This window comes from Choloepus didactylus, chromosome 11 (genome assembly GCF_015220235.1).
Source record: "Choloepus didactylus isolate mChoDid1 chromosome 11, mChoDid1.pri, whole genome shotgun sequence".
Classification (NCBI taxonomy): Eukaryota; Metazoa; Chordata; class Mammalia; order Pilosa; family Megalonychidae; genus Choloepus; species Choloepus didactylus.
This window is the reverse complement of record NC_051317.1, coordinates 86,174,186-86,197,758: the sequence shown is the minus strand read 5'-3', so window position 1 is coordinate 86,197,758 and position 23,573 is coordinate 86,174,186. Positions and strand designations below refer to the sequence as shown.

The 23,573-nt window shown below is 37.8% G+C and overlaps 1 protein-coding gene across 2 annotated transcripts in view; it reads left to right on the top strand.

The window, feature by feature from the left end:
- Positions 1-23,573, top strand: part of ELOVL7 (ELOVL fatty acid elongase 7) — an 87,086-nt gene that overhangs the window by 512 nt on the left and 63,001 nt on the right. The window lies entirely within an intron of this gene.

Genomic DNA, 23,573 nt, shown 5'->3' with positions numbered 1-23,573 from the left:
GAGCTCCCGCGCGACGCGGGCCCTCCTGATCCGCACGGGAGGGGCAGAGGTGCCCGCTGGATGGGACTGAGAGAGAAGGACGTGCTCGACCTTGGCCGCCGAGGTCACTTTACCAGTCCCAGGATCTGGCAACGCTAGCCACTCCTCCAGAATTCCCGAGTCCCTTTTTTTCGCTTCCTTCCCCTCTTGGGCGTTTTCGTGTCCTCGCGGCGGGAATGAACTCGGGGCGCTGCACTTGGAGCGGGGCGCTGTCTCTTTGGCTTCCTGAGCCGCATCCTGCTCCGGTGCCTACTACTGGCAGGGGAAGAGGGTGATGAGCACTTAGCCGTAGAACAGGTTGTGCCGGAGATGGAAATGGGGAATCCTGTTGTTTTGTCTCCCAAGGTATCGTTCTTGGGAAATGAGCCTTTTCCAAAACCCTCATCAGTCAGCGCTGATTCAAACTTACCGGATGCGGAGGGAGCGCGCTTTCTGGCTCCCTGGGGAATTCAAGACGGGAAGGATCCGTTCTTACCCTTGCCCAGCGCCCTGTGTGTTCGGGAAAGCAAGTCCCACACCAATTGCAGAACCGTTTTAGCGAGCAGAGTTCCCTGCCACTGGCCTTTTCCTCTCTTGCTGAGAAATCCCCTTGGAAGGCATTCTACTTAACCCTGTGTTCTCAGGTTACTCTTTATTTCACCACTCGCTTTTACCGCTTTTCTGCGCTGAAAGAGTCGTAGTTACTCTCATACTTTGTGGCTGCCCCTACCCCACCCCCGCTGCCTTTTTACCGCGCTTTTGTTCATTAATTTCCTTATTTTGTAGCTCCTGCTCCTAGCACTGGCCAGAAATTGTTCTTCCCAAGGTCACTGAGGACTCAAAAACGTTTCTCCCCAGTGGCAGACATTAATCAAGTGCTTCTGTGCCAGGCACTAAGTACTTGTATTAACTCTTTTAATCCTCACAACGATCCGATGAGGTAGATAATATTATCCTCATTTGACAAGTGAGAAAACTGAGGCCCAGAGAGATTAAGTAACTGGCCCAAGCCTACACCCAAGGGGGGAATTCCAACCTAGGGACTCTGGCTGCAGGGCTGGGTCTCTTTACCACTGTGTACACTGCCAGAGTTCCTTTCTTAGTCCCTGTTTCCTGAAGTCCCGTGCCGTTTCAAGCATCATTGACCCCTCTCTCAATCCCAGGTCCCTCTTTTTCTTTTGCCGTCTTGTGTGGCTTTGTACTGTCCTTGTTTAGACATTTTTTTAAGCTCTCATGGTACATTATTACTTCTGCTATTAACTCTACTTATCCAGCTTAAAATTCCGTGATTTCCATGTGTCTTACACAGTTCCGGTGTAGTATCTGTCAGTGCACATTACTATATTCCATTTGGACTTGCCCTGCTTTCCACCAAATCATCTCTGGTGAACATCACTTCTGTCAGGAGCCCCACCATTATCCTAATCACCAAGTCTCAGAACTCGATTGTCCTGTCTCATGTCAACCCGTTCTCAGTCATGAAATCTCTCCTAGTCAACCTTCAGGTTCTCAACCTTCATCAGTCTCATACATCTCCCCTGAATCTTCTCTTCACGAGCCTTCTTCCTCCTCACTTCTGTATATTCACCTATCACTTGTCATATTGCTGTTTTCTACTGTTGATTATCTTCCTTGAAAAGTGTTTGCTTTCCACAAAAATGATTCCAAACAATTTAGGACAGAAAATTGTCTTCAAGTCTTACAACTAGTGGTTGCTTGATAAATGTTTGTAAATAAATTATAATATTTACAAATATTATGATAAATGCTTGATAAAAGATTATGCAATATGAATTAAGGTTCCAGAGATCAGGTGGTTTGATAATGATGGAAAACTTTGAAATTTCTTTGCCAGGTTTTACGATATGTTAAGGAGTTTGCATTGATAGACATGGGGAGTGTGGGAGGCATTATAGGTGAATGAGGATAAAGCCTGTGTCAATTCTATTGCTGCAGATAGGAACCCTATTATCCTGGCTAAACATCACATTTAGAGACGATCAAATTAGCAGTGAGCCGTGAATCCTATGCTTATTTTTTATAGTTTATTTTTTTAATTAATTTTTTTTGTTAGGAAAGTTGTAGGTTTCCAGAAATATCACACATAAAATATATAAAACACAGAGTTCCCATATACCACCATATTATTAGCACCTTGTATTAACGTGGTACATTTGTTATAATTCATGAAAGAACATTTTTATAATTGTACTATTAACCATAGTCCATCATTTATATTAGGGCTCATTGTATTGTACAGTCCTATGTATTTTCTTTAAATTTTTATTCTAGTAACATATATGACCTAAAGTTTCCCTTTTAACCACATTCACATATATAATTAATTCAGTGTTGTTAATTACATTCACAATGTTTGTGCTACCATCACCATCATCCATTACAAAAACTTTACAATCAACCCCAATAGAAATTCTGTACAATTTAAGCATTAACTTCCCAATTCCTACCCCCAGCCTAGCCCCTGATAACCTATATTAAATATTCTGACTCTATGAGCTTGCTTATTCTAATTACTTCATGTCAGTGAGATCGAACAATATTTGTCCTTTTGTATTGGCTTATTTCACTCAACATGATGTCTTCAAGGTTCATCCATGTTGTGGCATGAATCAGAACATCATTCCATTTTAATGCTGAATAATATTCCATTGATGTATACACCACTTTTGGTTATCCATTCATCAGTTGATGGGCACTTGGATTGCTTCCATCTTTTGGCAGTTGTGAATAATCCCACTACAAATATTGATGTGTAAATATCTGTTTGAATCCCTGCTTTCAGGTCTTTTGGTTATATACCTAGGAGAGGGATGGCTGTGTTATATGGTAATTCTTTACTTAGCTTTCTGAGGAACTGCCAAAATGCTTTCCACAGCGCCTGCACCATTTTACATTCCCACCAACAATGAATGGGTGTTCATATTTCTCTACATCCTTTCCAACATTGGTAGCTTTCTGTTTTCTTTAATAGTGGCCATTCTAATGGATGTGAAATGGTTTCTCATTGTGGTTTGGATTTGCATTCCCCTAATAGCTATTGATGTTGAACATCTTTTCATGTGCTTTTTAGCTTTTAGTATATCCTCTTTGGAGAAATGTCTATTCAAGTCTTTTGCCCATTTTTTAATTAGGTTATTTGTCTTTTTACTGTTAAGTTGTAGGATTTCTTTATGTATTCTGGATATTAAACCTTCGGATGTATGTGATTTCCAAATATTTTCTCCCAGTTGTCTTTTCACTTTCATGATAAAGTCCTTTGATGTACCAAAGTTTTAAAATTTGATGAGGTTCCATTTATCTAATTTTTCTTTTATTTCTTATGCTTTAGCTGTAAAGTCTAAGAAACCTTTGCCTAACATAAGATCCTGAAGATGCTTCCCTGCTTCTCCTCTAGGAGTTTGATAGTTCTAGTTCTTATATTTAGGTCTTTGATCCCTTTTGAGTTAATTTTTTGTATATGGAGTGAGATAGGGTCCTCCTTAATTCTTTCGGATATGGACATCCAGTTCTCCCAGCAACATTTGTTGAAGAGACTATTCTTTCCCAATTGAGTGGACTTAAGCAGCCTTGTCAAAATAATTGGCCATAGATGTGAAAATCTATTTCTGAACTCTCAATTTGATTCCATAGGTCTGTATATCTATCCTTGTGCCCATATCATGCTGTTTTTTTAAAAAGCGGTTTTATTGAGATATATACACATACCATGCAGTCCATCCAAGGTGTACAATCAGTGGCTTTTAGTATAATCAGAGAGTGCGTTCATTACCACAATCAATTTTAGAACATTTTCATTACTCCAGAAAGAAAAACCCAATACCCCTCAGCAGTCACCTCTCAATCCCTCTATCCTTCCCCAGCCCAGATAACCAACGAATCTAATCAGTGTCTATAGATTCATTTATATTTAAAGGATACTAAAATATTACCATTAACTATAATCTGTAGTTTGCATTAAGTGTATTTTTCCCCATATACTGCCCTATAATTAACACCTTGTACTAGTGATGTATATTTGTTATAGTTTATGAAAAAAACATATATTTGTACTATTCACTACAGACATCGTCCACAAGATTCACTGTGTTATAGTGATGTTTTATATAGTTTTTATCTATAAAACTATAGATTTTTTAATCATGTTTTATCATCTAGCTTTCCTTCTAGTAACATACATAACCTAAAACTACCCCTTTCATCCATATTCACAAACATAATTCAGTGCTGTTAATTATATTCACAGTATGTGCTACCATCACCTCTGTCTATTTCCAAACATTTACAATCAACCTAAATAGAAATTTTGCACAAATTAAGCATCAGCTCCCTATTCTCTACCCCTGTCCTATCCCATGGTAACCTATATTCTAGATTTTAACTTTATGAGTTTGCTTATTATACTTAGTTCATATTAGTGTGATCATACAATATTTGTCCTTTTGGTCTGGCTTATTTCACTCAACAAAATGTCGTCCAGGTTCATCCATGTTGTTGCATGCATCGGGACTTCATTACTTCTTACTGCAGAATAATATTCCGTTATCCCTGTATACCACATTTTGTTTATCCATTCAATGGTTGATGGACACTTGGGTTGCTTCCATCTTTTGGCAATTGTGAATTATGCCACTGTGAACATCGGTGTGCAAATGTGTGTTTGCATCCCTGCTTTCAGATCTTCCAGGCATATCCTGAGTAGCAGAATTGCCAAGTCATAAGGCAATTCTACACTTATCTGCCTGAGGAACTGCCAAACTGTCCTCCACAGATGCTGTACCATTTTACATTCCCACCAGCAGTGAATGAGTGTTCCTATTTCTGCACATCCTCTCCAACACTTACAGTTTTCTGTTTGTTTAATGGTGGCCACACTAGTAGGTATGAAATGATATCGCACTGTGGTTTTGATTTTCATTTCCCTAATAGCTAGTGATGTTGAGTATCTTTTCATGTGCTTTTTGGCCATTTGTATTTCCTCTTTTGAATTTGGTTGTTTGTCTTTTTATTGTTGAATTATAGGATTTCTTTACATATTCTGGACATTAATCCTTTATCGGATTTGTGGTTTCCAAATATTTTCTCCCATTGCATAGGCTGCCTTTTCACTTTCTTTGCAAAGTCCTTTGGAACACAGAAGTTTTTAATTTTGAGGAGGTACCATTTATCTATTTTTTTCTTTCCTTGCTTGTGCTTTGAGTATAAGATCTAGGAAACTACTGCCTTTCAGTAGATCTTGAAGATGCTTCTCTACATTTTCTTCTAGGAGTTTTATGGTCTTGGGTCTTATATTTAGGTCTTTGGTCCATTTTGAGTTAATTTTTGTATAAGGTGTAAGGTGTAAGGGTCCTCTTTCATTCTTTTGGATATGGATGTCTAGTCCCAGCACCATTGGTTGAAGAGAATATTGTGTCGCAACTGGGTGGCCTTGGCAGCCTTGTAAAACATCAATTGGCCATAGATGTGAGGCTCTATTTCTGAACTCTCAATTTGATTCCATCGGTCAGTATATGTATCTTTATGCCAGTATCATGCTATTTTAACCACAGTAGCTTTGTAGTATGCTTTAAAGTGGAAAAGTGTGAGTCCTCCAACCTCATCCTTCTTTTTCAGGATTTTTTTTTTTTTTGGCTATTTGGGATCCCTTACCTTCTAAATAAATTTGATAATTGACTTTTCTAATTCTGCAAAGTAGGCTGTTGGAATTTTGATTGGGATTGCATTGAATCTGTAAATTGATTTGAATAACATCTTAACCGAGTATGAGTACCTGCATTCTGCCCAGATGAAATGATGCAGGGGAGGGGGAGGATGAGAGGGATATTGGGGGTAAGAGACTCAAACACATAAATTATTCTCATTCAAGGATGAAGAGAAACTCTGCTTCTCTATCTCCCTCCCATGAAAAAAAAAAGAAAACCAAAAGAAAACAAAAATGAATCTATATATCATTAGCTAAGCATGAACGCTGCACAAGCCAATCTTAAAATGAAAATAGTGTGAGATACCATATAGCACAATTCCAGAAACACCTGACCCTTCTGGATCATCTGCTCTGAGAGGGTTCATTATTAGCACTCAGTTGTATGAATCAATCAAACTGCCTTGCCAAAATGAGGCCAGAGCGTACCAGCCTTTCCATCATTCCAGAATTATCTCCTCTAGCATGCCTTTCGACATGCCCAATGACAGTCAAAACATACTCTTTCCATCCTGTTATCAGAATACAGATAGTTGTGTGGACAGTGGGCTTTTGTGTCTATATTCTTCATCAATATTTTTCAGGGTAAATATAGAAAAAGGTGTAGATATTTATGATATAGACAGATCTTCTGTGCTTGACATGGGAAAACATCCTTCCATATAATTGGAAAAATCAGATTATTTTCTGATTATAACAATTATATAGACTGGCTTTAGGAATATGGAAAACTTATAACAAAAATGAAATCAAAATCACCCATAATCCTACCATTCAGAAATCACCATTGCCAATATTTTGGTAAATTGCTTTATAGCTTCTTATTTAGGCACTTTGTAAAATGAATAATAAAAATATAATGAAAAGAAAAATAAAATATACAATACAATATAATAGCGTCAGACAACACCACCACTACCAAGAATCCCATATCCCTCTCTTATATCCCCCTTTCATACACATTTAGCTTTGGTATATTGCCTTTGTTACATTTAATGGAAGCATGTTACAATGTTACTGTTGACCATGGACTCCAGTTTGCTTTGATTGTATTTTTTTCCCAGTACCATCCTTTTTTCAACACCCTGCATTGTTGACATTCATTTGTTCTTCCACATGCAAGAACAATTTTATATTTGTACATTTAGCCACAATCATTGACCACCACAGTTTTTGCTAAGTTATACAGTCCCAGTCTTTATCTTCTATCTTTACCTCAGGTGTCATTCATGTCGCTAGCCCACCTCTTTCAGCTTTACTCACGGATATCTTTGTTCAGTCTGCTTACAATATTGTGCTACCATCACACGGTATTATGCTATCTATTTCTGGATCTACAGAGTCAATCCTGCTGAACATTCTGTAGTCCTTCAGCATCAAATGCCTGATCTCTACCCTCATTCTATCTCCTGGTAGCCTTTGTTGTCACCTTTTAACTCTCAAAGTTTTTTAGGCACTTTTTAAAAAGATATTGTTGAAGTTTTTCTTGGGAGAAAAATTGGGAAATATTGAGATGAGGAGTAAGAACCATCTCGTAGAACATGTTTTTAACCTTTTAATCTAAACATTTTCAACATGGAAATTTTATTTCTTCCTGTTTTAAAAATTCATATTACATGCATTTCCAAACATTTACAAAAGAGAGAAAATAATATAATTAACTGGAGGTACCTATCACCCATACTCTTTCCCAATCTTATTTCACTTATAAATATTTCAATATATCACCAAGAGATAGCTTAAAAAAAAAACAAAACACAATACATTATCACACCTAAAAAGTTAAAATAATCCATTAATATAATCAAATATCCAATCAGTCAGCATGAAAATAAAAAGAAAAGTAATGACTAAAAGGACAGTAGTGTGGAGATTTTTGGCTAATAAGAGATGATATGCAGTGTACTTAAACTATAAAAACAGTCACAAGAGAAGATAAAAGCAATAGGAGGCACTATTTAGCTGTATTAATCTTGTATAAATAAAAATGAATATGTTATTAAACAGTCTGACAGCTTATATTTTAATAATTTTACTGTTTCTTTATTCCCAGTGTTTAAATTAAAAATACAATGTTTACCTATACCAAATGAATTTTTTTAAAATTTCATGCATTTTTGGTGTTAGATCAGGGGGATGGTATGAACTGGGTACATAAAAAGACGGTAGTTCGTAATGTTCCCACACAATCCAAACTATGATACATTTAATAAATTTCCTAAAACTATAAAGACCTGAAGTGGGATAAAAATGAGACAGTGTTAGGCATACATACTCTATTAAATTAATAAAGCAGAGCAATTCCATTTATTCTAAGGCTCCATTTCAGTAGTAGGAGAAACAATTTTCATGCTCAAAGGTATAATAACTTTTAGAGAAAAAGATGCAAAATCCTCAAAATCTCTGTATAAATTAGTCCTATTGCAATTATTGTGAGAGTGTAACTGAGGGGATACAAGGAATAGCCAGAATGTTTAGTTGGCTGTGAGACTAGTCCATAAAGAATCACAGTGAAAGGTGAGGGTAGAAGTGAAGGAATCCAGTTGTTGAAGCCCAAGGTCAAGAGTTCCAGCTTGGTTTGAAACTTCATTACAAATTACTAGAGAGACCTGAAAAGAGAAAGGACCTGGTCAGAGTGTTAGTTTGTGCTGGGCCTTCTTATCATTCACATCTTTATTCATTTATTCACTGATATTTATTAGACACATGTATTGTCTCAGGCAGCAAATAACATCCCAAAAGGGGGAAGATGAAAATATAACCAAGTGCCTTAGAGTAGTTCTCCTCAAACTATCCAATGATGGACAGATTGTTTGTTTCTGCTTTATTATGAAACAATAAGTGTCCTATTGCATGTGATTAGCATGCATTTAGCACCACATATGACTCACCACAGAAATTCAGCAACACCCAAATTGGTCTATACCTTGTTCAACAGGTATCTCATACTTGGATGTCATGGTGATGTTAAATTGTTATAAACATTTCTAAATTCTTGTACTCTATTTCTGGATTTACCTGGTGCCAGACAGGTAATAAACAGTTTGTATATCAGCACCAGTCCACAGACTGCCTTTGAGTAGCATTACGTTTAGAAAGTTTTCTGTAGATGCTGTGGTAGAAAGAGGGGACAGCATATATCAGAAGCTCAGAAGAAACTAGACAGCTTGACTGGACAGTTGAGCTGTAAAGGGAACAGAAAACTTGTTAGAGAATGTTGGAATCTTAAAAAGCGAGATATGCTTACCGGCCAGGAGGACAAAGGTTTTTAGTTGTGAGGAAATTTGGAGCAGAGAGAGGGAAGATAGAGCAGCTAGGGATTACTGAGACCGAGTATAGCAGGAGTTAATGGAAGGGAGCTGCTGTAAGGCAAGAGATGAAGCTGGGGAGTCAGGTGTGGTTGAGATTACTCATTCAGTGAATACTTTTTTTGAGAATCAGCTATGTGCCTATACCCTTTCTAAGCCCTAGGGTCAGAAGCCAGGCAGAGACAGTTTTTACTTTAATGGGGCTTAGACTCAAGGAAGGGTTGTAAGAATAGCTGAGGAGTTAGACTTATATTGTACACAGTCTTTAAAGGATTTTAAGCTGGAGCATGGCATGATCAATTTAATTCTTAGAAGGATGACTCTGGTGGCACTGTGGAAAATGGATGGATCTTGAGTTTGTAAAGTTAGTTAAGAGGTTATTGCAATAGTAGGTAATAATAGGTAAAAGATGATAATGGCCAGGAGGTAGCTGCTGGGGATTTGGGGAGGTGGTAGGGATGAGGGGAAGAGAAAGGTAGTGTTAGGAGAAACATTATTAGGGTGGTATCATCCATAGGTCTTGAGTGGTCAATGGAGTCCAAAAATGGCTTGCAACTTCTGACTTGTGATACGATCAATGGCGTAGTTCTTTGGGAGAAGGTATGCTAGAACGGGAGGGATTGGAGGAGTGAGAAGTAAAGAGTCTGAGAATATCACATTGGTGAGGTGCCTCCACTCTATGTTCCTGCAGTGCTTTTTGCTAACCTCCATCACTGAATTATCTGATGAATTCATATCTTTACCTTTCCCTTTAAACTGTGAGAACCTTGAGAATGTGTAGCCTTTTTTTATCCTCAACACTTAGTACAGGGCCTAGCCTGTGGAACGGGCTCAACAAATGGTGTTTGAACAGAAAAGTAGCATAATAGTTTTCTACTGCTGCCATACAAATTATCATAAACTTAGTGGCTTAAACAACGCAGGTATATTATCTCACAGTTCTGAAGTCAGGATTACAGATTGGCTTGGTTGTTTCCTCTGCTGTTTCACAAGACCAAAATCAAGACATCTGCTAACTGAACTCTTATTGGGAGTCTCTGGAAGAATCAACTTCCAAGTTCATCGATTTTGGCAGAATCCAGTTCCTTTTTCCTTTCTGGTGAGCTGGGGGCCATCCTTAGCTCCTAGAGGCCTCTCTGCAGTCCGTGAATATGGGCCCTTAAACTTTAGAGCCAGCAATGGTACATTGAATCACTAGCCTTTGAATTTCTGATTTTTTGTGTCACATCTCTTCTGACTTCTTCCAGCCAGAGAAAGTTCTTTGCTTTTAAGGGCTCCTGTGATTATACTGAGCCCACTTGGATAATCCAAGATAATTCCCTATTTTAAAGTCTGTAATCTTAATTACATCTGCAAAGTCCTTTTTACCATGCAACAGTCACAGTTTCTAGGGAGTAGGTCATGCATCTCTTTGGAGGTGGGAGTGGGGGGAGAAGAGACATTATGTTCCTACCAAGCAGTAATTATCCACAAAGACATGTAGGGATTATGATCATTCTTAAACAGCTATACATTCTATCACCTTCCATTTGTACAGAAAGGTACAGAAAGACTAAGTCTTGACCATTGTCAGAAGGAAGGGGAAACAAAGGTGGATCCCAGCCCTTCAATTTCTCTTCTTTCCTCTAGCCATCCATCCACCCACCCATCCATCCATCCATCCATCCATCCATCCCATCTCTTCACCACTCAGCTAGTCATTCATTCACTCATTTATAAACAGTTGAATGCCTGCTGTGATGGTTAGGTTCATGTGTCAACTTGGCCAGGTGATGATTTCCAGGTGTCTGGTCAAGCAAGCACTGGCCTAACCATCACTGAAAGGACATTTGTGGCTGGTTAATAAACCAGAAGGCTGGTTTATTAAATCATCAGTCAATTGACTTCACCTGTGACTGATTACATCAACAAAGGGCATGTCTTCTGCAATGAGAGAAATCAGTCAGCTGGATTTAATCCAATCAGTTGAAGACTTTTAAGGGAGAAAGTGAGAGGAACTTCACTTCTTCTTTGGCTAGCCAGCGAAGCGTGTCCTGAGGAGTTAATCGAACACCTTCATCAGAGTTGCCTGTTTGCTTCCTGCCCTACGGAATTTGGACTCATGCATCCCCACAGTTGCATGAGACACTTGCCTAAAATCTTACATTTACAGATATCTCTTGTTGGTTGTGTTTCCCTAGAGAACCCTAACTAATTCTTTAGAATCTGTGCTAGCTTGGGAATTAAGGAAGAGATGAGCTACAAGAATAGTAACACCTGATTTCTCTCAGCTCACTTTCAAAATATTAAGTTCTCACCAGATTTTCTTAAATCCATTCTGTCTACTGACAAGTTTGTCTTCTGTTGATGATTTTCTGTTCTCTGCTTAGCGAATCATCTGTTTTTAGTATGATGCATCTTCAAGCCGTCTACCAAGTCCTCAGTAAATGGGTGTAATTATGGAAATTAGTTCTTGGTTTGCTCCCTTACATGTGGGCCCATAAAAGTTACGAATCTAATAAATGTATATTGTATTTTTATGTTTTTAAAACTTTATTCAAATAAGTAACCAATGTTACCAAATTTTTATTTTTCCAGAGGTGTTCTATGTGTATTAAATTAATTATACATTTTGGTGACTGTTCCATAGCGGGATACGTAAAGCTACTTCATTCTTTTTTTAAATCTGCATATCATTCCACGGTATGAATCTACCAGTTTATTAACTAGTCTTATATTGGTGAACATTTGGATTGTTTCCATTTCTTTTTCTATTAAAACTTTTTGTAGTAAAAAATCTTGTAATTCCATCTTTCATACAAGTGTAAATAGATATTTATATGCCAAGTTGACATGTGATATTTGCCGTTACAGGGTATGAGATGCAAATATTTTTCTTTCCGTTTGATTTGTGTCTTGACTTTGGCTTGACTTAGGCTTCTGACATGTTAGGTGATTATTTTAATGAATTTTTACATTTATGACTTCTGTGTTTTGTATCATGGTTGGGAAAGTTACTCATGTCAGTATTACAAAATAATTATTTTGTGTTTCACCAAGGATTTTTTAACTTTTTATTTTGAAATAATTATAGTTGCATAGGAAGTTGCAAATTTAGTCAGAGATAGATATCCTATTACGCTTCACTCAGTTTCCCCCAACCACCAAATATTTTTTGTTTCATTTTTTACATTTAAATTTTTGCTCCATCTAGTATTTATTTTGATAAAAGATGAGATATGGATTCCAATTTCTTTTTTTCCAAATGGTACCCATTTGTCAAAACACCATTTATTGACTTTCACATTTTCCTCAGAAATTTAAAATACATGCTATATTCCTGTGTATATTGGTTGATTTATAAAATATTTAAAATTTAATGAGTGAAAGAGAAGCTGCCATAGGATTGTCAATGTATATTTTTCAAGAACTACATTCAACCAGCTGAAATTGACCAGTTCTAACCTAGTTTCAAAATTCTGTTATGGTGTAATTTGTCTAGAATTGAAGACTGTTTGGTCCTGGGGTGATACTGGCTGTCCTGGGGTACAGTTGAGTAACACTCAATCTTTTCCCTCCAGGAGTTCATTTTAGCTTGTTTATCTAATCTGTTCTTAGACTATGTGGTGCTTAAGTTAACCAAGCAATTAATCCTAATGTGTTTTCTATCCCCATTTGTAGGTGAGCAAACAGAGACTCAATTTGCCCACACCTCATATCATACAACAAGTTTGCGGAGCTCAAACTCAGATTCTGGTATTGTGATTAGTATTATTTCACACCATTCACAAATGTGCCTCAGGTCTGGGATAAAATCTGCTGTGACTTCTGGGCTGCAACACAACTCTGCTGTTTTATCTCTGCTTTAGCAAACCTAAAGGCTTTCACCATTTTTAGTCCTTACTTTAAAAAAAAAAAAAAATCAAAGGGCAAGGAAAAATTTATTGATGCTTTATTTAACAAGATTTAGGCCAACACTTCTGTATCTATATACAAACATCTGTTTCAAAACCAGAGCAGCAGATACATAGATGTTGAGATGGGACCTATAATGCTTAAAATATGTAGTCCCTACTTTTTAATGAAAGACAGATGATTTTAAGTTCTCACAGCTGATAATGATTAGGGTTTTCTGATTCACTCTGGGCAATGCTAAATGAAAAATGAAATGCTTATCTGCTTATTTAATTATGTGACTTTAGAGGCTAGATTTAGATAGTTCCTTAAGTTCTTTCCCAGATATGTGACTCAATATACACATTATTTTTTTTATCTTACTAGCATTTTCCATTGATTTACATTCCCATTAGGAGGGAGTGAACAGAAGCATGTAAAGAATGAAAAATATTTTCATGTGGGTTATTTAGAAGGAAAAATTCTAGAAATTCATTAATCCAATTAAAAATCACATCTGTTAGGGAAAGTCATGTAGACTGGTTATTGTCTAATGTAATAGTAGTCTTGATTTCAGTTCATTACTTTAGCTTGCGAGCATATGTTTAAAGACCACCACTTAAAAATTCTGTATTTGCAATGTTCCCTAACAGTTCCTTAACTATTAGCTATACTGTAGTCCATGTGATATTTTTCAAGGGATAGGGATTTTAGGGGATGGAAATGAGGGAGGTCTTCAGCTCTGAATTTTCTGCTTGCTGTTCAGAATCATTACTGTAGCAAGGTAAATTCTTTTGGATAATTTTGCCTTCTTCTGTTGGAAGACATACTGTGTGGGGTCTCCGTGGACAGTGCTCAAGCTGGCTGATTTGGATACTGAGTTGAATCACTCATTTAATGTGTATGGTGGGAAGGAGTAGGTTCTTAGGATCTGATGAATTAATGCAAAGCTAGTCATGCCCAAGAAACTAGAATACCAGGTTATTAATTTTAAGTCGGTCGTATATAGAGACAAAACGAAGACTGAACAAACATGCAATGAGGAATCCTGCTCAGGAGATCTGGGTCTAGATGAGAAGGTTGTTTAGTAAAATTAATGCAAAAAGCATAATTAACTTCATTCCCATCTCTGTAGAAGTCTCTGTCTTTTATAACGTTCATTTACAGCACCCTTCTAGGCAGTGCTGGACAAACTTCGCTGAGTTTCTTTTCCAGTGTTTTCCAGATATTGAGGGGATCTCTGCCTTTCAGTTTGCATTTGGGTTTTGTTTTGGTTTGGTTTTGATTTTTATTTATTCTGTTATTTTTCAGCATGAATATGTCTTCAAATGTTTTATAACTATCTCCCTTCCTTTTGGTGACAGCTTTTTAAATTTTTTAATGCAATTTTATTGAGATATATTCACACACCATATAGTCTACCCAGAGTATACTATATTTGATTTTGCATCACCTTCCCGAACATATTTTTTATTGTGGTAATATATATGAAATGTTTGATATTTTAGCCATTTTTTAAGTTAATTTGTATTTTATTGATCACAACAGTTACTTTAAATTGAAAAATAAAAGTACATACATGCACATGATGTAATCTACATATCTCAATGTTCTTTTTATTATTGATAATATTTAATTTTTTTAAATTTTGGTAACATGTATATAACACAGAGTTTCTCATTTTAACCATTTTTAGGTGTACAATTCAGTGGCATTAATAAAATTTACAATGTTATGCTATCATCAGTACCATCCTTTACCAAAACCTTTTCAACATCTAAAACAGAAACTGTACCCATTAAACATTAACTCCCTATTTTCCCTCTCCCCAGCCTTTGGTAACCTCTAGTCTACTTTCTGACTTCAGGAATTTGCTCACTCTAAGTATTTCATATAGGTGGAATCATACAGTTTTCTGGTTTGCTAATGTTGCTGTTATGCAAAATACCAGAAATGGATTGGCTTTTATAAAGGGTGTGATGGCTAGGTTCATGTGTCAACTTGGCCAGGTGATGATACCCAGCTGTCTGGTCAAGCAAGCACAGGCCTAACCATTGCTGTGAGGACGTTTGTGGCTCGTTAATAAACCAACAGGCTGGTTTATTAAATCATTAGTCAATTGGATGCAGCTGTGACTGATGACCCAGCGAAGGGCATGTCTTCCACAATGAGAGAATGCAGTTGACTGGATTTAATCCAATCAATCAGTTGAAGACTTTTAAGCAAGACAGATAGAGGATATTCACATCTTCTTCGGCTGCCCAGTGAAGCGTTTCCTGAGGAGTTTGTCGAAGTTGCCAGTTCGTTTCCTGAGGAGTTCATCGAGCACGTTCGTCGAAGATCCCAGTTCATTTCCTGAGGAGTTCGTCGAAGTTGCCAGTTCGTTTCATGAGTTCATCGAACATCTTCATAGGAGTTGCCAGTTTGCTGACTGTCCTATGGAATTTGGACTTGTGCATACCCACAGTTACATGAGTCACTTTTATTCCTAGATATCTCTCATTGATTCTGTTTCCCTAGAGAACTTGAAGTAATACAAAGGGGATTTATTAAGTTAAAAATGTGGACTTCTGCAACCATAAGCAAACCAAGGCATAAACATGGGTTTGCCTTCACTGGAGAAGGGCCATTGGCATCTGGAAAACCTCTGTTAGCTGGGGGCTGGTGTCTGCTTGCTCCCAGGTTATGTTTCTAAATGGTGTTCTCCAAAACATCTCTGGGCTTAGCTTCTTGGGCAAACTCTGGGCTAGTATCTCCAAAGCATCAGCAAAAGTCTGCTTTCTACGGCCACCTCCAAAATGTCTAAGCTGTACCAGCGAGCTCCTTCTGTCTGAGCTCTTATATAGGACTCCAGTGATAGCTGGATAAGTGGAAAACATTCAATATAATTCTTTAGCTGGAAAATGCTCAGTATAGTCTTCAATAGCCAACAGAGAAAAAAAAACTGTTTATTAAGATCACTCAAACATCTTGAGTTATTCTAAGTATAAAAAGCCCTTGTTAAGATAACTTGCTGTTGCTCTAATCTCAACAACAAAAAAGTTACTCTTTGTTCCCAGGAGCTTTCCCAGCATTGCCTGCAAGAAAATGCAAGGAATATCACAGATAGTCTGAAGGGTATACCTTTTTCTTGAAAAACAAGCCTGAATGAGGGGAGGACTTCAAGATAACAGGAGATACTGACCAAACAGCTTTCTCTCTTCTATTTTTTTTTTCCCCCTCTTCTGCTTTCTTCTGGATTCTGGCCATTTCTTTGTCTGTTTTTGGTTTATGAAAGCCCAGACAACTCTTCTCATTCTGAACTGGTATTGGAAATTTTTTTCCTTGAGTTCCTTATTGATGCATCTTCAATAAACTCACCTTCTCACCAAAGCAAAGAGATTTGTTTCTGGTGTTTGATGCGGGATCAGGTGGGCCTGACTATTTAGGACCGTGTTTTCTAATGTTAACACCAATGATTAAATCAAGACCCATGCTGAATGGGCAGGGCCACACCTCCACAGAAATAATCTAATTAAAGATATTACCCACAGTTGGGTGGGTCACATCTCCATGGAAACAACTTAATCCAAAGATTCCAGCCTGATCAACAGTAATACATCTGCCCCTACAAGATTGCATTAAAACACATGGCGTTTTGGGGAACATAATACATCCAAACCAGCACATACAGTATTTGTCCTTTTGTGTCTGGCTCATTTCACTCAGCATAATATTTTCAAGGTTCATTCATGTTGTAGCATGTATCAGAACTTCATTCCTTTTTAGGGCTGAATAATATTCCATTGTATGTATATGCCACATTTTGTTTATCCATTCATCTGTGGATGGACACTTGTTTGTTTCTATCTTAGCTGTTATGAAGGATGCTGCTATAAACACTGGCATGCAAATATCTATTTGAATCCCTGCTTTCAATTCTCTAGGATATATACCTAGGAGTGGAATTGCCAGGTCATATGGTAATTCTATGTTTAACTTTTTGAGGACCTGCCAAACTGTTTTCCACAAGGGCTGTACCATTTTGCAATCTCACCAGCAACACACAAGGGTTCCAGTTTCTACACATCCTCACCAACACACCAACACATACATATTTTCTTCTTTTTTTTTTTTTTTTCATAATAAGTCATGCTAGTGGGTATGAAGTGGTTGTTTGATTCACTTTTGAATCCCCAACATAGAGTCTAATGTGGTGTTAATACATGTTAGTTGATTGAATAAGTGTATCTTGCCACCTTGTTCCTCTTAACACCTTCCATCTTGGGAAGTAGTGTGCTATAGTCAACGGGCAAAGACTGGGGTCCTGTTGAATTTGGAACATTTACTCTGCAACTTAGAACTGTATGATCTGGAGCAAGTTACCTGATTCTCAGAGCTTCTGTTTTCTTATCTGTAAAATAAAGATAATGATATCTCTTTCATAGGATTGCTATGAGGATTCAGTATGATAATGCGAATGAAACACGTAGCACAGTACCTGAACCCAGAGCTTTCAATAAGTGGGAGCTGTTGTTACTCTCTTGGGTAACTTGGCTAGCAAATAGCTGTACTCCCTTGTCTCAGGAAGTAGAGGCAACAGTTGATGTTGGGATATACCTGCCTGTTGCTAAGTTCCCTTTCTTTCTTGGAGAAAACTTGCAAATCTCCTCACAGGATTTGGTAATACCTCTTCAGTTTTTGAACAATACTCAAGACAACTACTGAGGCAGGATGGGAAAGCTGATTGTCATCTGTGGTTCTGCTTCTTCCTTATGAATTTCTGCTTAAGCTTTAACTGACACATTTCACAGATTTGATTTCTTCTAGTAAGTCATTATTAAAATGATATTCTTCTTTACAGAAACACCAATTTTAAGAATTTTAATAAAAACAGATTTCAAATGCAACAATCCCAGTAATGAGGACTCCCTGTTGGCAATAGTTGGTTTGGGTCTATTGAGAAGTCTTTCCGACCTTTGTCAAAGAAGTTGCTTAGCTAACCTTGCTGCCACCTTGCTTTTGAACTTCATGGTTAATTTATGAAAGCAGAGGAACTGCTTTTATCTGAGGTACACGATGGCAAAGTTCCATCACAGGAAGTGTTTATTCTCATGAGTCTCATACATAGTGGTCACAAGAAACTTGCTTGGGCTTTATTTTGTAATTTCATGATTCTTTAGGTTTATTTTTTTACCTGAGAGTTAAGTATCTAAGAGAAAAGAATGTGATATATGTGCCTTTGGGATGTTCATTATTCAACTTCAGTCTATCCATGTAGTTTTATCTGCTGCTTCTCCCCTTTACAGATCCTTCTGTATAATAACCTGACTACTGGTCTTTTAGCAAGCATCTTCTGAAGTTTCTATCCACAAAAACACTGTGATAAGAGCAAAATTAAAGAGTTGATAAGTTTTGAATTTGGGAGGGATGTAAGGGGCAGGTGAGACATAGTTTACTTTTTTTAAAATAAAAGTATATAGATAGATGCTTTCATGATATACTTCTAAGGTATGTCACTGGCACAAAGAGTTGACAACAGAAGGGTACATGGGAAAAAACTACACATTGCATACTAGGGACTATAACTTATAGGAATACCACACTCTGTGAAGGTTCCACTTACTCAGTTTGTTTGTCGGGGGCTTGGGTCCTTCAGAGTGCCCCTGTGCTGGCTGGGTCCCGGGACCTGGAGGCTGTGGCCTCTTCGGGAGCATCAGCTGGGCATATCCCCTTTGCTTACAGGGTAGGCACCCCTTTTTAGTGTCGGCAGGTTGGGGTGGTCGCTTCCTGGACATCTCTGAAGATTGGGAAGGTGATTGAACTGGAGGAAGAGGTGGCAATAGACGGGATGGAATTTAGCAGGGGATTGTGAATGCTGAATCTTTATATAATTTTCCTTTCCTTGGTTGCTGGGGTGTTGGAGTGGTTGGAGGGAAAGGACTGAGGTGGTGGATCTGTAGCCCGTGGCATCCTTTGAGATTTGTTGTCGAGCTACTTGTTGGATTGTAATTTGAAGGCTGTACCTTTTTGTATATATGTTGGATTTCACAGTGGGGAGATGACTGGGGCTGTGGTACTGTAACTCATGATAACTTTGGAAGTTTCTTTTTTATCTGCTAATTAAATCATACTTTGAGGGCTGTTACCTTTTTGTATGTATGTTGTATTTCATAGTAGCGAGGTAGCTGAAGCTGTAGACTTCTGGCCTGTGATATTCTTTGAAATTTGCTCGCTGACTGCTTGTTGAATTGCACTTGGAGGGTTATCACTTTTATGTTATATTCTACAATTAAAAAATATGATAAAAACTATACTTTAAAAGGTGTCTGTTTTGTTTTTGTTTTTGTTTTTTTGTAAGCTACAACTAACAAAACTGAGAGGCAGTAGTAGGAGTAAATTTGGATTGGGAGAGTGGAGTGGAGTCAGATAATGGAGCTGAGAACTTTAGAGTTAATGTGATTTATAATAGGGAGTCATTACTAGTTCTTGAGAAGGGGCATATGATGTTGAAAGTGATATTTTAGAATGATTTTTTTTCTGGCAATAACATTAACCCTACTCATGGATTTGGGAAATAAGAGTGGAGGCAGGCCCCGATGCAGCAATCCAGGTATGAAGTGAGGTTGCCCTGGCTGTTAGCAGTGAGAATCGTGGGGACAGTTTTCATCTAAGAAAAGTTGGGAATCTGTTAGCTCCCAGGTTAGCGATTAAAGAGCACTAAGATGTTCCCAGTTTTTTGGATGTGAAGAAAAGTCAGCCCATTAACAGATACAGAGTTGTTGGGGAAAGAAACCAATTCAGCAAGATGAATTCCTTTTGGGATTAGGTGGGTTTCCTGGGACAGTGGAATACCCACATTAAACTGTTTATTGGCATTTGGGACTCTGTCTGGCATGGGTGAAAGGTCAGGATTCAGAGTATAGGTTTGGCAGCGATTACCATCTTGTTACAGGGTGTCTCCAGTGGAGTAAGTAGATGAAAAGGAAAAGAAGATTCCAAGACTTGATGGGAGACACCTCCTATGCCAGTTTCTATATATTATGTCCCCCAGAAAAAGCCATGTTCTTTAATGTAATCTTGTGGGGGCATATTGATTAATCTTTTTGATTAGGGTGTGACCTCTTGATTGAATGTTTTCATGGAGATTTGACCCCACCCATTCAGGGTGGGTCTTGATTAGTTCACTGGACCACTTAAGAGAGCTCCAGGCCCAGATGTTTGCTGATGCTTTGAGATGCTAGCCCAGAGTTTGCTCCAGAGAAGCTAAGAGAGAACAAAACATCCCAAGAGCATCTGAGAGAGACTTTTGGAGAGACGCTTGCTGACACTTAGAGATGCTTAGAGATGCTTGGATTTACGGGCAGAAGGACGTTTGGAGATGCTAAGCTAAGAGATGAACCCAGAGTTTGAGAGCAGAGGACCAGCAGACACCAGCCATGTGCCTTCTAAGCTAACAGGGGTGTTCCAGAAGCCTTCAGCTTTTCTTCAGTGAAGGTTTCCTCTTGATGCCTTGATTTGGACATTTTATATGGCCTTTAGTCTGTAAATTTGTAACCTAATAAACCCTTTATAAAAGCCAATTCATTTCTGGTATTTTGCATAACAGCATCATTAGCAAACTGGCACACCCCCATTGCAGGGGTTAAAGAAAAGAACCTGCTGAACAAAACCATTAAGGACTGAATGATGGAAAGGAATAAGGCCAGTCAGGAGAGTGTCTTCTGAAAGCCAAAATCAGGTCCCCAGGAAAGAAGGAGAGGTCAGCAATGTGGGACTGCAGAGAAATCAGGATAGATAAGAACTTGGGAAAAGCCTTTGGGTAGCAAGAAGGAGGTCACTAACCTTTGTGTACAGCTTCAGTGAGAGAGGACACCCTTAATCAAATAGAATACTTATCAGAGGACAGTCATACTCTTCATCAAGCACCACTTAGAGAGGCTAAGAACCCCCAGTTTGTTAGCTCTAATAAAAAATAATCTCTCTCTTGGCTAAACCTGCTTATAATTGTGCCTAAGATACTCCCCCTGAGTGCCTCTTTGTTGCTCAGATGTGGCCCTCTCTCTAGCTAAGCCACCTTGACAGGTGATCTCACTGCCCTACCCCCTACGTGGGACCTGACTCCCAGGGGTGTACATCTCCCTGGCAATGCAGGATATGACTCTCAGGGATGAATCTGGACCTGGCATCATGGGATTGAGAACATCTTCTTGACCAAAAGGAGGATGTGAAATGAAACAAAATAAAGCTTCTGTGGCTGACAGATTTCAAATAGAGTCGAGAGGTTACTCTGGTGGATATTCTTACACACTATATACATAACACTTTTTAGGTTTTGATGTATTGGAGTGGCTAGAAGTAAATACCTGAAACTACCAAACTGCAAACCAGTAGCCTTGACTCTTGAAGACGATTGCATAACAGTGTAGACTGCAAGGGGTGACAGTGTGATTATGAAAACCTTGTGGATCACACTCCCTTTATCCAGTGTATGGATGGATGAGTAGAAAAATGGGGACAAAAACTAAATGAAAAATAGGGTGGGATGGGGGGAATGATTTGAGTGTTCTTTTTTAATTTTATTTTTTATTCTTTTTCTGATGCTTTCTGGTATAAGGAAAATGTTCAAAAATAGATTGGGGTGATGAATGCACAACTATTGTATGGTACTGTGAACAGTTGATTGTACAACATGGATGATTGTATAGTATGTGAATATATCTCAATAAAACTGAATTAAAAAAAAAAAAGAAAACCATCAGACAAACCCAAATTTAAGGACATTCTTCAAATAACTGCTCTGTAATCATCAAATACGCCAAGGTCATCAGAGACAAGGAAAGTCTGAAGAACTGCTCCAGATGAAAGGAAATTAGAGAGATGGCACAATGGAATATAATTTGTGATTTGTTATTTTCTTGTCATATAAAGGGAAATGGGAAAAACCATAAAATTTGAATAGGATCTGAAGATTACCTGACAGTTTTGTACCAATGTTAATTCCCTGATTTTGATAACTCTTCTGTGGTTACATAGGAGAATATCCATATTTTTAGGAAATATACACTGAAGTACTTAAATCAAAGGGCTTCATGTCTGAAATTTACTCTCGAATGGTTCAGAAAAGAAATAACTGTATAAATGTGTGAATGTGAGTGTGTGTTTGTGTATAATACATACATAGGTAGAGAGAGGAGGTGGATAAAGAGCAAGAGCACTTAATAAAACAAATGTGGTAAAATGGCAGTATTTGGAGAATCTGGGTGGAAAGTATATGAATTCTTTCTACTAATATTTATATTACTTTTCCATAAATATAAAATTGTATCAAATTTAAAAAGTACAAATTGAAGATACAATAAAATACAACTCCTAAAAAAAAATAATAATCTCTCTCCCTTATTTCATTATCATATGCCTATTCCTATTCATTGTGTTATTTTGTTTGTTTGTTTTTCTCATTTAGATTGTAGCAACTTTTCTGCTCCAGCCTGCCTAAGGGCTTGTCACTATTATTATTAATTTAGCTACATAGGGCTCAATCAGTTATACTTTTTCCCATTACAATACATGTTTTCTAATGAAATTTAAATATTGCTAAACAATGGCAGTAGATAATGATGATAGAGGCACAACTTTGTGAATGAATTATATATTTGAAAGTGAATAAAATGGGAAATTTTATATAAATTGCCAGGAAAAAAAAAAAACACATAGAACCATATAACACAAAGAGTGAACCCTAAGGTAAACTTTGGGCTAGAGTTAGTAGTATAATTATAAAATATTGTTTCATCATTTGCAACAGTGTGTATAGCACTATAGCAAAATGTTAGTAATAGGGAAGAACTGTATATGCGTGAGAGGATAGCATGTGGGAACTTCGTACTTTTTGCATGATTTTTCTGTAAATCTACAACTGCTTTAATACAAAAAAAAATTTTTAAATAAATTGAATATACCAAACAATAAGTTTGGCTGTCTGTTGTCAAACTTGTCAGCAAGGATCCCTTTGTTACTTTGTGCTCTTTCCTTTCAAGATAAGCTTTTGCTTTTTATATTTCTAATTTTTATTTTTATCTGGGAATTATCTTAGAATAAGGTTGAGACTAGGTGAATAGAGAAGAATTCTCAAAAGAATAAAGGAGAACTAGGGTCAAGGAGAGTTAGGAGAGAAGGGTAGGATGATAGTGGAGACTTGGGGAAGGGATTTTACAGAAGTAATGGAAATAGTTTGTATTGTCACTGTCCTTTGAAACATAGGTTGGGAGAACCTAAGACAGCGGCTAGGTGAGACAGGGCAAAAAAACACCTCCATGAAAAATACTAGATAAAAACCAGAAAGTGACCCAGAATGCCAGTTCCAGCGATGCACCAGCTGGACAAGGTCTGCTAAAACCACAGGGACCGTGCACTTGGTGAAACCAGGAGTCTGCATTCTGAACCGAGTGAGTAAGCCAGCTGAAAGCCCCGCGGCCATGCTGTGGTGTGGGGACACCGAGGGTTGGTGTTTGGAGACAGACTAGTTCTGTGGCAAGACTGAAATGAAGGCTTAAACTCTTGCAACAGCCTTGAATGTCTGGGAACACCTGGGAGGTTTGAATATTAAAGCTGCCCTGCCTCCCTAACCACCCACACACATGCCCCACGTTCAGGGTGGACAGCACCAAAAACAC